Consider the following 14,028-nt stretch of genomic DNA (forward strand, 5'->3'; position numbering starts at 1 on the left):
GTTTCGGGGGATTAGCAGGGTAACTATGTGGGGTTATGGGGATAGGGTGGGATTGTTATCGGTGCAGGCTCAATGGGCTGAATGGCCTCCTCTGTACAGTAGGGATTCTATCTTTAATTTCTGTTTTGAACATGCTCAATGATTGAGTTTCCACTGCCCTCTGGAGTAGAGAATTCCAAAGATTCACCACTCTCTGAATTAAGAAATTCCTCCTCACCTCCATCTTAAATAATCTACCTTCATCCTGAGATCAAGTTCCCTGGTTTTAGGCTCACCAGCCAGGGAGAATATTTTATCAACATCCACCCTGTCACACCCTGTAAACAATGTGTACGTTTCTTAGAAGCAAGCGGAATTGATTGTTCTATATTGGATATCATAAGATTTGAAGTGACAACTTCAGGGACATTGCAAGATGTGTTGTCTTTGTATCTGTCAAAGAGCTTTGCTTTTTGTATGAGGGAATGGGTAATTCTGTTGGATTTGCTGTGTAAGGACTAGACATTCAGTGATGCCTATTTGCCAGCAGTAACAGTTGAAAGTGATGACCCAGTTCTGTGTTAGATTTATACTATCGGAGAGACAGAGCCTCCGCACTGATCTCAACTTTCAAATCTAATTTTCATTTCTGTCAGATATGTCTGGATGTTTAGGAATGTCTGTACAACATTTCCATAACACACATGTTTTTACTGTGCTGCCACCAACAAACAATTCTTACGCAGCGTATATATTCTTATACGTCTATCATAGGCTCTGCCTGATACTTTCTCCTTCACTTACCCCAAGGGGGATGGTAACATAATAGGAGGGAGACATATGGGTGACACGAGACAAGGATTTAAGCGGTAGGTGCACTTGCCACTTATACTGATAAGCCCTTAAACTGTCACAATTATGATTTGTTTCAAAGCCAAATCTGAACAACAAATCAGATCATTGTTCTTTGTTTCAGCTCTAGTTAAACTGTGGCATTTTCTACCCAGCTCTTCAGCTCACAATCTTCAGACTTGGGGATTGGTCAGAACTGAACACAGACTTTACTTTCTGAAACTGATTGGCGATAATTTTATAATTAAAATTTAACGTTCATTCAAAAATCATTGGATTTACCACCCAATGGACTATAAGTATTGCTGTATATGTAACCAGACATTAATTCTACTGACTACTCTCTCTACTTTCAATTTTCTTTCTAAAGATGCTCATTTGTACTGAAGTCCAAAAGAAACAACTCTTTGCCTAGCACGGTACATGACTTCAGGACATCCCAAAATGACTCACAGTCAATTAAATACTTTTGAAGCACAGACATATAATATAGGAAATATATTGTAATATAGGAAATGTGGCAGTCAATTTGCAGTGCACAAGATCCCAAAATAAGCTGTGAGATAAATGGCCTGACCATCTATTTAGAAACATAGAAACATAGAAAACTACAGCACAAAACAGGCCCTTCGGCCCCACAAGTTGTGCCGAACATATCCCTACCTTTTAGGCCTACCTATAACCCTCCATCCTATTAAGTCCCATGTACTCATCCAGGAGTCTCTTAAAAGACCCTATTGAATTTGCCTCCACCATCACTGACGGCAGCCAATTCCACTCGCCCACCACCCTCTGTGTGAAAAACTTCCCCCTAACATTTCCCCTGTACCTCCACCCCAGCACCTTAAACCTGTGTCCTCTCGTAGCAGCCATTTCCACCCTGGGAAAAAGCCTCCGAGAGTCCACCCGATCTATGCCTCTCAACATCTTATATACCTCTATTAGGTCTCCTCTCATCCTACATCTCTCCAAGGAGAAAAGACCAAGCTCCCTCAGCCTATCCTCATAAGGCATGCCACTCAATCCAGGCAACATCCTTGTAAATCTTCTCTGCACCCTTTCAATCTTTTCCACATCCTTCCTGTAATGAGGCGACCAGAACTGAGCACAGTACTCCAAGTGGGGTCTGACGAGTGTCTTATATAGCTGCATCATTATCCCCGGACTCCTAAACTCAATCCCTCGATTGATAAAGGCCAGCACACCATATGCCTTCTTAACCACCTCCTCCACCTGCGGGGCCGATTTTAGAGTCCTATGGACCCAGACCCCAAGGTCCTTCTGATCCTCTACAGTACTAAAAGTCTTTCCCTTTATATTGTACTCCTTCATCCCATTTGACCTGCCAAAATGGACCACTACGCATTTATCTGGGTTGAAGTCCATCTGCCACTTGTCCGCCCAGTCTTGCATCCTATCTATGTCCCTCTGTAACTTCTGACATCCCTCCAGACTATCCACAACCCCACCAACCTTCGTGTAATCGACAAACTTACCAACCCATCCCTCCACTTCCTCAACCAGGTCATTTATGAAAATGACAAACAGCAAGGGTCCCAGAACAGATCCCTGGAGCACACCACTGATGACCAACCTCCATTTAGAAAAAGACCCATCTATACACACTCTCTGCCTCCTTTGGGCAAGCCAGTTCTGGATCAACAGGGCAGCAGCACCTCGGATCCCATGCCCTCTCACTTTTTCTAGAAGCCTTGCATGGGGGACCTTATCGAACACCTTGCTAAAATCCATATAAACCACATCTCCTGCTTTCCCTTCGTCAATGTGTTTAGTCACATTTTCGAAGAACTCCACCAGGCTCGTAAGGTACGATCTGCCTTTGACAAAGCCATGCTGAGTATTCTTGAGCATACTAAACCTCTCTAAATGCTCATAAATCTTGTCCCTCAGGATCTTCTCCATCAGCTTACCAACCACTGAGGTTAGACTCACCGGTCGGTAATTTCCTGGGCTATCCCTATTCCCCTTCTTGAAAATAGGAACCACATCTGCAATCCTCCAATCCTCCAGCACCTCTCCCATCTCCATCGATGACGCAAAGATCATCGCCAGAGGCTCTGCAATCTCTTCCCTCGTCTCCCACAGTAACCTGGGGTACATTCCATCCGGACCCGGCGACTTATCTATCTTGATGCCATTCAAAGATTCCAGCACTACCTCTTTGTTAAAGTCCACATACTCAATCTTTTCAGTCCACCGCACGCCCACAGTACATCCACCCAGGTCCTTTTCCTCTGTGAAAACTGAGGCAAAATACTCATTAAGCACCTCTGCCATTTCTACTGGTTCCGTACTGATTTTCCCGCCTTCACCTTTTATAGGCCTATTCCTTCACGTCTCATCCTTTTACTCTTCACATATTTATAGAACGCCTTAGGGTTCTCCTTAATCCTACCTGCCAAGGCCTTCTCATGACCCCTTCTGGCTCTCCTAATTTCCTTCTTTAGTCCCTTCCTACAAGCCGTATACTCATCTACATCCCTATCTTCGCCAAGCTCTCTGAACCTTTTGTACACTTTCCTTTTCTTCTCGACTAGGTCCCGCACAGCTTTCGTGCACCACGGTTCCTTTAACCTACCAACTCCTCCCTGTCTGCTCGGAACATTGTCCTGTAGAACCCTAGACAGGCATTTCTTGAAAACCTGCCACCTCTCTTCGGTAGATTGCCCCGAGAATACCTCCTTCCAATTTACTCCTCTAATTTGCTGCCTTATGTCTTCATATTTCCCCTTACTCCATATAAACGCTTTCCTAGCTTGCCTGATCCTCCCTTTTTCCAATGCAAGCATAAAGGAGATAGAGTTATGATCGCTATCCCCAAGATGCTCTCCCACTGAGAGATCTGACACCTGTCCAGGTTCATTGGTCAGTATCAGATCAAGTACAGCCTCTCCTCTTGTAGGCTTATCCACATGCTGTGTCAGGAAACCCTCCTGAACACACCTAATGAACTCCTCCCCATCCAATCCCCTTACCCTAGGGATATTCCAATCTATGTTTGGGAAATTAAAGTTTCCCATCACAACAACTCTGCTATTATTGCAACTCTCCAGGATCTGTTTCCCTATCTGCTCCTCCACCTCCCTGTCACTATTGGGCGGCCTATAGAAAACTCCCAGCAAAGTGATCGACCCCTTCCCACTCCGAACTTCCACCCACAGAGACTCTGTAGACAATCCCTCCACAGCATACACCTTCTCTACAGCTGTGACACTATCCCTGATCAACAGTGCCACTCCACCCTCTCTCTTGCCTCCCTCCCTGTCCTTCCTGAAACATCTGAATCCCGGCACCTGTAGTATCCAGTCCTGTCCCTGAGACATCCAAGTCTCCGTAATGGCCACCACATCACACTTCCAGGCATCGATCCACGCTCTGAGCTCATCCCCTTTATTCACTATACTCCTGGCATTAAAATAAACTCATCTCAATCCTTCGGTCTGAGCTCTCCCCTTCTCTATCCTCCATCCATCCTCCCTCTTGCACCGTCTATAACCCTTCTCTGTTTGCGAGCTAACTTCCTCCCTCCCAGTCACCTCATCTTGATCCCCTCCCCCCAACCTATCTAGTTTAAACTCTCCCCAGTAACCTTAGCCAACCTTCCCGCCAGGATATTGGTCCCCCTGGGATTCAAGTACCACCCGTTTTGTGTGTACAGGTCACACCTGCCCCTAAAGAGGTCCCAATGGTCCAGGAACCTGAATCCCTGCCCCCTGCACCAGTCCCTCAGCCACACATTCATCCTCCACCTCACTCCATTCCTGTCATCACCTTCCCGTGGCACAGGCAGCAATCCTGAGATTACTACCTTTGCTTTCCTCCTTCTCAGCTGTCTCCCTAATTCCCTATACTCTCTTTTCATGACCCCTTCCACCTTCCTTCCCACATCAGCGGTACCAATATGTACCGCTACCTCTGGCTCCTCTCCCTCCCCCCTCAGGATTTCTGGGAGTCGACCAGCGACATCCTGGATCCCGGCCCCAGGGAGGCAGACCACCATCCGAGACTCCCGCCTGCCTCCCCAAAAATGCCTGTCCGACCCCCTTACTGTCGAGTCCCCGATTAACACTGCCTTCCTCCTCTTGTCCTTAGCCCTCTGAGTTACAGGGCCGGACTCCATTCCGGAGACACGGACACTGCTGCTTCCCCCAGGCGGGCTGTCCCCCCAAGCAGTACTCAGGCAGGAGTACTTGTTGTGTAGGGGCACATCCACCAGGGTGCTCTCAATCACCCGAGCTTTACCCTTCCTGGCCGTCACCCACTTGGCCTCCACCCGTGGCCCTGGTGTGACCACGTGATGATAGCTCTTGTCTATCACCTCCTCATTCTCCCTTAACAGCCTAAGATCCTCAAGCTGCAGTTCCAGCTCCTTAACACAGTCCCTCAGGAACCGCAGCTCGACACACCCCTCACAGATATGGATGTCCGGGAGGCCAGGTGCCTCCAGGACCTCCCACATCCTACACTGGGAACAACACACTGGCTTCACACTCATATTTGCCCCTTTATACCAAGATACACAGAGAAAAGAAAATAAGAATGAAAAAACTCACCCCTGCTCGCCCTGTCCCCCGAAGCCCTGTGAGCCAAAGCCCTTATAGCTCACACTCTGCTCCCTGCTCACTATGCTGCCCACTCCCGACACTGCCCGCTGTATACTGCAGCCTACCTTTTATACTTCGCGCGCTTAAAAAAAAACCCTTCCCAGACTCCTTAGCAGCCCACTTCTGGTTTTCAGTTTAAAATTAAGAAAATAAATTTACTAACAGTATTTGTTAGTGAAATAAAAACAAAAAATGCTGGAAACACTCAGCAGGTCATGTTGCATCAGTGCAGTGAAACAGTTAATGAACAAAATTCAATGCCCCCACCCACATTGTCCAAATCAGTAATATGGATTCTAAATAGCTGAGGCCCTAGCACTGATTCTTATGGCAGGCAGTTTCCAGTTTGGAAACCTAATAATCTCCCATTTATCCCAGCTCTGTTTCCTGTTAGCCAATCCTCTTTCCATCACAATATATTTCCCCCAGCATCATGAGCTCTTGTATTGTGCAGTAATTTACTATGTGGCACCTTATCAAATGCCTATTGGAATCCAAATACAATACACCTACTGGTTCCCCTTTATTCATTCTACTTGTTACATCCACAAATAACCGTAACAATTTGTAAAAACATGATTTCCCTTTCTTAAAATCACATTGCTTGATGGTGTTATGATTTTTTTGTAATGTCCTGCTATTATTTCCTCAATAATAGATTTCATCATTTTCTCAATGGAGCAGAGGCTGCAACTGGCATTAGGAAATTTGAGAGCTAAACAGCATAGGAATGGGAATTTTATATAGAGTCATAGAGGTTTACAGCATGGAAACAGGCCCCTCAGCCCGACTTGTCCATAGAACATAGAACAGTACAGCACAGAACAGGCCTTTTGGCCCACGATGTTGTGCCGAGCTTTATCTGAAACCAAGATCAAGCTATCCCACTCCCTATCATCCTGGTGTGCTCCATGTGCCCATCCAATAACGGCTTAAATGTTCCTAAAGTGTCTGACTCCACTATCACTGCAGGCAGTCCATTCCACACCCCAACCACTCTCTGCGTAAAGAACCTACCTCGGATATCCTTCCTATACCTCCCACCATGAACCCTATAGTTATGCCCCCTTGTAATAGCTCCATCCACCCGAGGAAATAGTCTTTGAATGTTCACTCTATATATCCCCTTCATCATTTTATAAACCTCTATGAAGTCTCCCCTCAGCCTCCTCCGCTCCAGAGAGAACAGCCCTAGCTCCCTCAACCTTTCCTCACAAGACCTACCCTCCAAACCAGGCAGCATCCTGGTAAATCTCCTCTGCACTCTTTCCAGCACTTCCACATCCTTCTTATAGTGAGGTGACCAGAACTGCACACAATATTTCAAATGTGGTCTCACCAAGGTCCTGTACAGTTGCAGCATAACCCCACGGCTCTTAAACTCCAACCCCCTGTTAATAAAAGCTAACACACTATAGGCCTTCTTCACAGCTCTATCCACTTGAGTGGCAACCTTTAGAGATCTGTGGATATGGACCCCTAAGATCTCTCTGTTCCTCCACAGTCTTCAGAACCCTACCTTTGACCCTGTAATCCACATTTAAATTAGTCCTACCAAAATGAATCACCTCACATTTATCAGGGTTAAACTCCATTTGCCATTTTTCAGCCCAGCTTTGCATCCTATCTATGTCTCTTTGCAGCCTACAACAGCCCTCCACCTCATCCACTACTCCACCAATCTTGGTGTCATCAGCAAATTTACTGATCCACCCTCCAGCCCCCTCCTCTAAGTCATTAATAAAAATCACAAAGAGCAGAGGACCAAGCACTGATCCCTGTGGCACTCCGCTAGCAACCTGCCTCCAGTCCAAAAATTTTCCATCCACCACCACCCTCTGTCTTCGATCAGATAGCCAGTTACCTATCCAATCGGCCAAATTTCCCTCTATTCCACACCTCCTCACTTTCATCATAAGCCGACCATGGGGGACCTTATCAAACGCCTTACTAAAATCCATGTATATGACATCAACTGCCCTACCTTCATCAACACACTTAGTTACCTCCTCAAAAAATTCTATCAAATTTGTGAGGCACGACTTGCCCTTCACAAATCCGTGCTGACTATCCCGGATTAATCCGCATCTTTCTAAATGGTCATAAATCCCATCCCTAAGGACCTTTTCCATCAATTTACCAACCACCGAAGTAAGACTAACTGGTCTATAATTACCACGGTCATTTCTATTCCCTTTCTTAAACAGAGGAACAACATTCGCCACTCTCCAGTCCTCTGGCACCATCCCCGTGGACAGTGAGGACACAAAGATCAAAGCCAAAGGCTCTGCAATCTCATCCCTTGCCTCCCAAAGAATCCTAGGATATATTTCATCAGGCTCAGGGGACTTATCGACCACGCCGCCCCTTTTTTTAAACCATTAAGCTTGTCCCAATTTCCCGCGTTTGGCCCATATCCCTCTATAGCCATCTTACCCATGTAACTGTCTAAATGCTTCTTAAAAGATAAAATTGTACCCGCCTCTACTACTACCTCTGGCAGCTTGTTCCAGCCACCACCCTCTATGTGAAAAAATTGCCCCTCTGGACCCTTTTGTATCTCTCCCCTCTCACCATAAACCCATCCTCTCTAGTTTTAGACCTCCCTATCTAGCTGATCTATGCCCTTCATTATTTTATAGACCTCGATAAGATCACCCCTAAGCCTCCTAAAAAGTCCCAGTCTATCCAACCTCTCCTTATAACTCAAACCATCAAGTCCCGGTAGCATCCTAGTAAATCTTTTCTGCATTCTTTCTAGTTTAATAATATCCTTTCTATAATAGGGTGACCTGAACTGTACACAAGGAGGGAAGATCTCAGGTGAAAATTAGTCTGGATCTATAAGAGTCAGCATTTCTTTCTTGGTGTTGTTTAAGTTCCAGTGTAATGGATGAAGATACTGAAACTCACACTGCTTAATTCACTAAACCCCTTTCACTTACCCATCGATCTGTGCCAAGGATGAATCAGACCTGACATTCATCGGGTCCCACCCCATCCTCACACACTTCTGCAAGCTTCACACCCAAATCTCTCAGCTTGATAAACCGTCAGCTAGTCAACTGTCCCATCATCCAAGCACAATGTTTCAATACTTGTGCAGATCAGAAACACAAAATAAAAAGTGAATGACCTTGTTTCTAAGTGAACTATGGATTGCCTTACATAAGATAAATCCTTCATTAATACTGCCAACCTGTTACAGGTAAAGTACTTCAAATCCGGCAACCTTGATAGGAGGCTGTGAACGATTTTGGATCTTGCCGAATTTTGGGTCGTGTAGTTTTGGGCCATGGGTAGTTTGGGTCAGATGGGGTCACGGGTCTCTTGGAGCATGGTATAGAGCGGCGAAGCTGATAGTTAGTCTGGAGCTAAGCCGTGCCAATGCAACATCTAGACAAATAGTAAAGTTTTTCTTTAAATTTTACTCATTTCAAATTGACACTTGGAGCATTATAGAGGTGTCCAGTTTTCCGACAACTTCTGTTCTTGGACAGTCAGATTTGAGACACTCTAACTGTATTCGCTTCTGTATATTGTTGGCAATGGGAACATCACAAAATTCTAGTTGAGTTTACAGCACCCTCTGCTGTACCAAGTGTGCATATGAAGATCATATGGACAGTGTATAGAGTGAACCAATGAATTATTCACTCAAATCATTCCGAGCTAGATCTGGACCAACCTCGGGAGAATTATTGTTTTAAACTCCCCAGCGGAACAATTAGGTTTGGAACGCAACCTAATGGGACAAGGTGGCCCTTTTATGCAGACAGCAGCGCCTAACTGGCAAAGTACAGACAGGGCTGCTTGCCTGCACCCCATTGTCAGAGACAGTTCTGGCTGTCATTGGAGCAACAGTAACTGAGGTCATGAACAGCGAAGGGCTTAAATTATTGAGGATAATGATTTTTTTCATTTATTCGTGGGACATGGGCATCACTGGCTGGCCAGTGTTTATTGCCCTTCCCTAGTTGCCCTTAAGAAGGTGGTGGTGAGCCACCTTCTTGAATCACTGCAGTCCATGTGCTGTGGGTTGACCCACAATGCCGTTAGGCAGGGAATTCCAGGATGTTGACCCAGCGACTGTGAAGGAACGGTGATATATTTCCAAGTTAGGACGGTGAGTGGCTTGGAGTGGAACTTACAGGTGGCGATGTTTCCATTTATCTGCTGCCCTTACCCTTCTGGATGGAAGTGGTCATGGGCTTGGAACGGAGGAGGACACTAGTACCATTCCTATAGGAACGGGCAAGTCGGAGGTAATAGAAAGGGTAGAATTTAGAACAATCAACATCAACAGGGGATAGGTACTCAGAAAACTATTGGGATTCAGGGCAGATAAGTCCCCCAGGCCTGATGGCCTACATCCTAGGGTATTAAAAGAAGTGGCAGTGGAAATAGTGGATCCTTTGGTTATAATATTGCAAAATTCTGTAGACACAGGAAAGGTTCCAATGGTTTGAAAAAATGTTAATGTAACGCCCTTATTCAAAAAGGGAGGAAGGCAAAACTTGGAAAATTACAACCAGTTAGTTTAACATTTGTTGTTGGGAAAGTGTTAGAATCAATTATCAAGGAAGCAATATCAGGACATTTGGAAAGTCAAAACACTATCCATCAGAGTCAGCATGGTTTTATAAAAGGCAAATCATGTTTGACTAATTTGCTAGAGTTCTTTGAGGATGTAACAAGTAAAGTGGATAATGGGGATCCTGTAGATGTAGTATATCTGGACTTCCGGAAGGCGTTTGATAAGATGCCGCACAAAACATTAATTCACAAAGTTAGGTCACATGGGATTTGGGATTAGCTTAGATAGATGACTGACTAATGGATAGAAGACAGAGACTCGGATAAATGGTTTTTTTTCTGGATGGCAAGAAGTAACTAGGGGGTGCCACAGCGTTCTGTCCTTGGGCCCCAGCTATTTACAATCTATGTTAATGACTTGGATACATTTTCTCATCTACGTGAATACCAGGTCTACCTCAGCATTACTTCTTTCAACCCTCCACTGCCTTAAAATCAGACTCTGATATCCAGTTCCAGACTAGTTGGAATTTCCTGAATAAATATTAGGAAGACAGAAACCATTATTTTCACCTCCCCGTCCATAATCAGTTCCTAGTCACCAACTCCATCCCTCTTCCACCCAACTGAGATTGAACCGATTATTTGATACCTTGGTGCGATATGTGACTGAACTGCACTTCAGATCATATCTTTGTCATCATCCATAGAATCCTGACAATGCAGGAGGCCATTCAGCCCATCAAGTTTGCACCTACCACAATCCCACCCAGGCCCTATCCTTATGCATCTATCCTAGCTAGTCCCCCCCTGACACCAAGGGGCAATTTAGCATGGCCAGTCCACCTAACCTGCACATCGTTGGACTGTAGGAGGAAACCCACGCACACAGGGAGAATGTGCGATCACCACAGTGACCCAAGTGGGAATCAAACTGGGTCCCTGGCACTGTGAGGCAGCAGTGCTAACCACTGTGCCGCCTTTACCACAAGTGGCACGGTAGCAGAGTGATTAGTACTGCTGCTTCACAGCGCCAGGGACCCGGGTTCAATTCTCAGCTTGGGTCACTGTCTGTGTGGAGTTTGCACATTCTCCCAGTGTCTGCCAGAGTTTCCTCCAGGTGCTCCAGTTTCCTCCCAAGCTCTGAAAGGTGTGCTGGTTAGGTGCATTGACCCGAACAGGCGCCGGACTGTGGCGACTAGGGGAATTTCAGTAACTTCATTGCAGTGTTAATGCAAGTCTTACTTGTGACGAATAAACAAACATTTTTTAAAGATAGTAGCATGTGCAATGCTAAAGTAAAAACACAACGATTACTATTATATTCACTGGTCACTGAAACTAATTGTTAAGCAACCTAGCTATTAGTTACAAACATATCAGCATCATACCCCAGATGGAGCAACTTCAGAGAACACTATCATCCCCAGTACATGCCGTTAGCAGCCATGTCCATACCTAATCTATACACAATTTCCAGTTACAATTTGACCGCACAGCCTATACAAGAATGTCAATAGTACTGAAAGAAAAAGACTTAACTAATCACAGGTGGTCAGGATGGTGTAAACCAAGTGTAAATATAATAAAAGCAAATTGCTGCAGATGCTGGAATCTGAAACCAAAAAAAGAGAAAATGCTGGAAAATCTCAGCAGGTCTGGCAGCATTTGAGAGAGAAAAGAGCTGATGTTGAATCCAGATGACACTTTGCCAAAGCTCAGCGTAAATGTAAGATTGGTTAAGAATCACAAACCACACAAGTGAGCAGCTAAATGACCGGTTTAAAATAACAGGAATTTATGTAAAGGCTGGAACAATTAGTTAAGGAGTTTGACTCTGAGTGAAGGACAGTGATATTGTTCCAGCCAAGGTGATTTAGGGGGGAAACTTGCAGGTAGTGTTGTTGCCATGTGTCTGCTGCTTTTTCTTCTACGCGGGAAGTTGGAAGGTGCAGTCAAAGGAGGCTGCAATACATCTACATAGAATCCCACAGTACAGGAGGCCATTCGGCCCACCATGCCTGCACCAACAAAAATCCCACCCAGACCCTGTAACGCCACATATTTACCGTTAATCCAACACCAAGGGGCAATTTAGCATAACCAAAACCGGCACACGCAGAGGGAACCCAGTCACCCAAGGCCAGAATTGAACCCAGGTCCCTGACACAGATGCAGCAGTGCTAACCATCGTGCTGCCCCATATAGTACATAACTGCAACTGCACCAGTGGCAGAGGGAGTAAATGCCCAAGGTGGTGGAGTGCAGACCAAAACAGGCTGCTCTGTCCTGGATGGCTTTGAGCTTGTGGCGCAAGATTTGCACTTATCCATAACACTCCTGACTTGATGTGGAGGTGCTGGCATTGGACTGGGGTGGGCATAGTAAGAAGTCTCAACACCAGATTAAAGTCCAACAGGTTTATTTGGAATCACGAGCTCTCTCAGGCAAAGGAGGAGCAATCCCCCAAAAGTTTGTGGTTCCAACTTTAACCTGATGTTGGAGACTTCTTACTCCTGACTTGTAAATAGCAGAAAGTCTTTTGGCGGGGCAATGTTGATAAGGATATCAATGCCATTGAATGTCATGGGGCAATGGTTAGTTTTTCTTAAATAAAAGTAAAAAAACTGCAGATGCTGGAATCTGAAACAGGAAATCTCAGCAGGGCTGACAGCATCTTTAACAAGAAAATAGAGGCAACGTTTTGAGTCTAGATGAGCCTTTGTCAGAAATGTTCTGACAATGGGTCATCTGGACTTGAAACATTGCATCTGTGGCGAGAGATTAGAGCCAGTCAGATGTGGTTAGATTCTCATGTTGGAGATGGTCATTGCCTGGGACTAACATGGCACTGTTACTTGTCACTTTTCAACCCAAGCATGAATTTTGTCTAGGTTTTGTTGTATGCAGGCAGACAGCTTCAATGTCTATGTACTGAACACGATGTAATCAGGAAACATGCCAGAAAATTGCATTGCATTCAAAATCATGCAAGTTTTATTTATCTGCCAATTTTCTTTTCTGGTTTCTACTTTATTCTTTACTGTGTGTTCAGATAAATCTATCCTGCTATTCATCTCTTCCAGGTCTCATATCACCACTCACTTTGATCTTGCACCATTATTTAATTTCATTCATCACACCTTCCCTTTTGTTCTTCCTCCGCACACCCTTCCTTTGGTCAAAACCAACTACATTTCCAATTTAAGGTTACAGGTCTGAAATATTAAAAGGAGCAATTCTCCCATCCCACTGCACTGATTTTTTAGTCCTGGGAATTTGGATGGCACCGGATTAACATGATCCACGCTGGGCATCCAGCCCCAAGCACATCTCCCAGCACAGGATTTGATTTGCATGTTTTAAATGACATCAATGGGCCTCGGATTGAAATCTCCGGGCCTGCTAGCCTCTCTTTACATCACTCCACCCACAGCCAGGAGTATTTCACTCCAGCAGGGATTACTGTAGCTCCCCACTTGCGGGGAACTAGTGGCCCGACCCCACTGGAATGAGGGGGGTGCCAACTGTGGGCCCCCAGAGGGTTGGGCAGCGATGCCCTCTGCACTGCCCAAGGAGCACCTTGGCACTGCCCACTGGGCATGGGGCAGTGCCAAGGGAACAATTTGTGCAGTCAGGATTGGTGGTGGGGTGGGGGAGGGTTGAGGCGTTGTGGGGCTGGCCAGCAATCGGGAGGCCAGCAGACAGGGGCCACTGTGCATGCACTAACAGATGGGTGCATACCCACTCAGCCCTATGCTGCCAGCTTCCTGGGTGGGAATAGGCCCTACCCACAGATCTTGTACATGATTCATGCTAATGCACTCAGCAGTGCAGCGTGCCAAAGATTCTTCTCTAAAAACTCCCACTGAAAAAAAAACAATGCGATTTACTCCAGTTATACAAATTTGACACTTTTAGAATTATTTTTGGGAGAATCACCCCCTACTGCTTTACCAGATGCTGAAAGACCTGCTCGGTATTTCCAGCATTAACTCCTATTTTAATTTATCATTAAGGACACAGTAACAGGGTA

Source organism: Mustelus asterias, chromosome 5 (genome assembly GCF_964213995.1).
Source record: "Mustelus asterias chromosome 5, sMusAst1.hap1.1, whole genome shotgun sequence".
In the NCBI taxonomy this organism is placed as follows: Eukaryota; Metazoa; Chordata; class Chondrichthyes; order Carcharhiniformes; family Triakidae; genus Mustelus; species Mustelus asterias.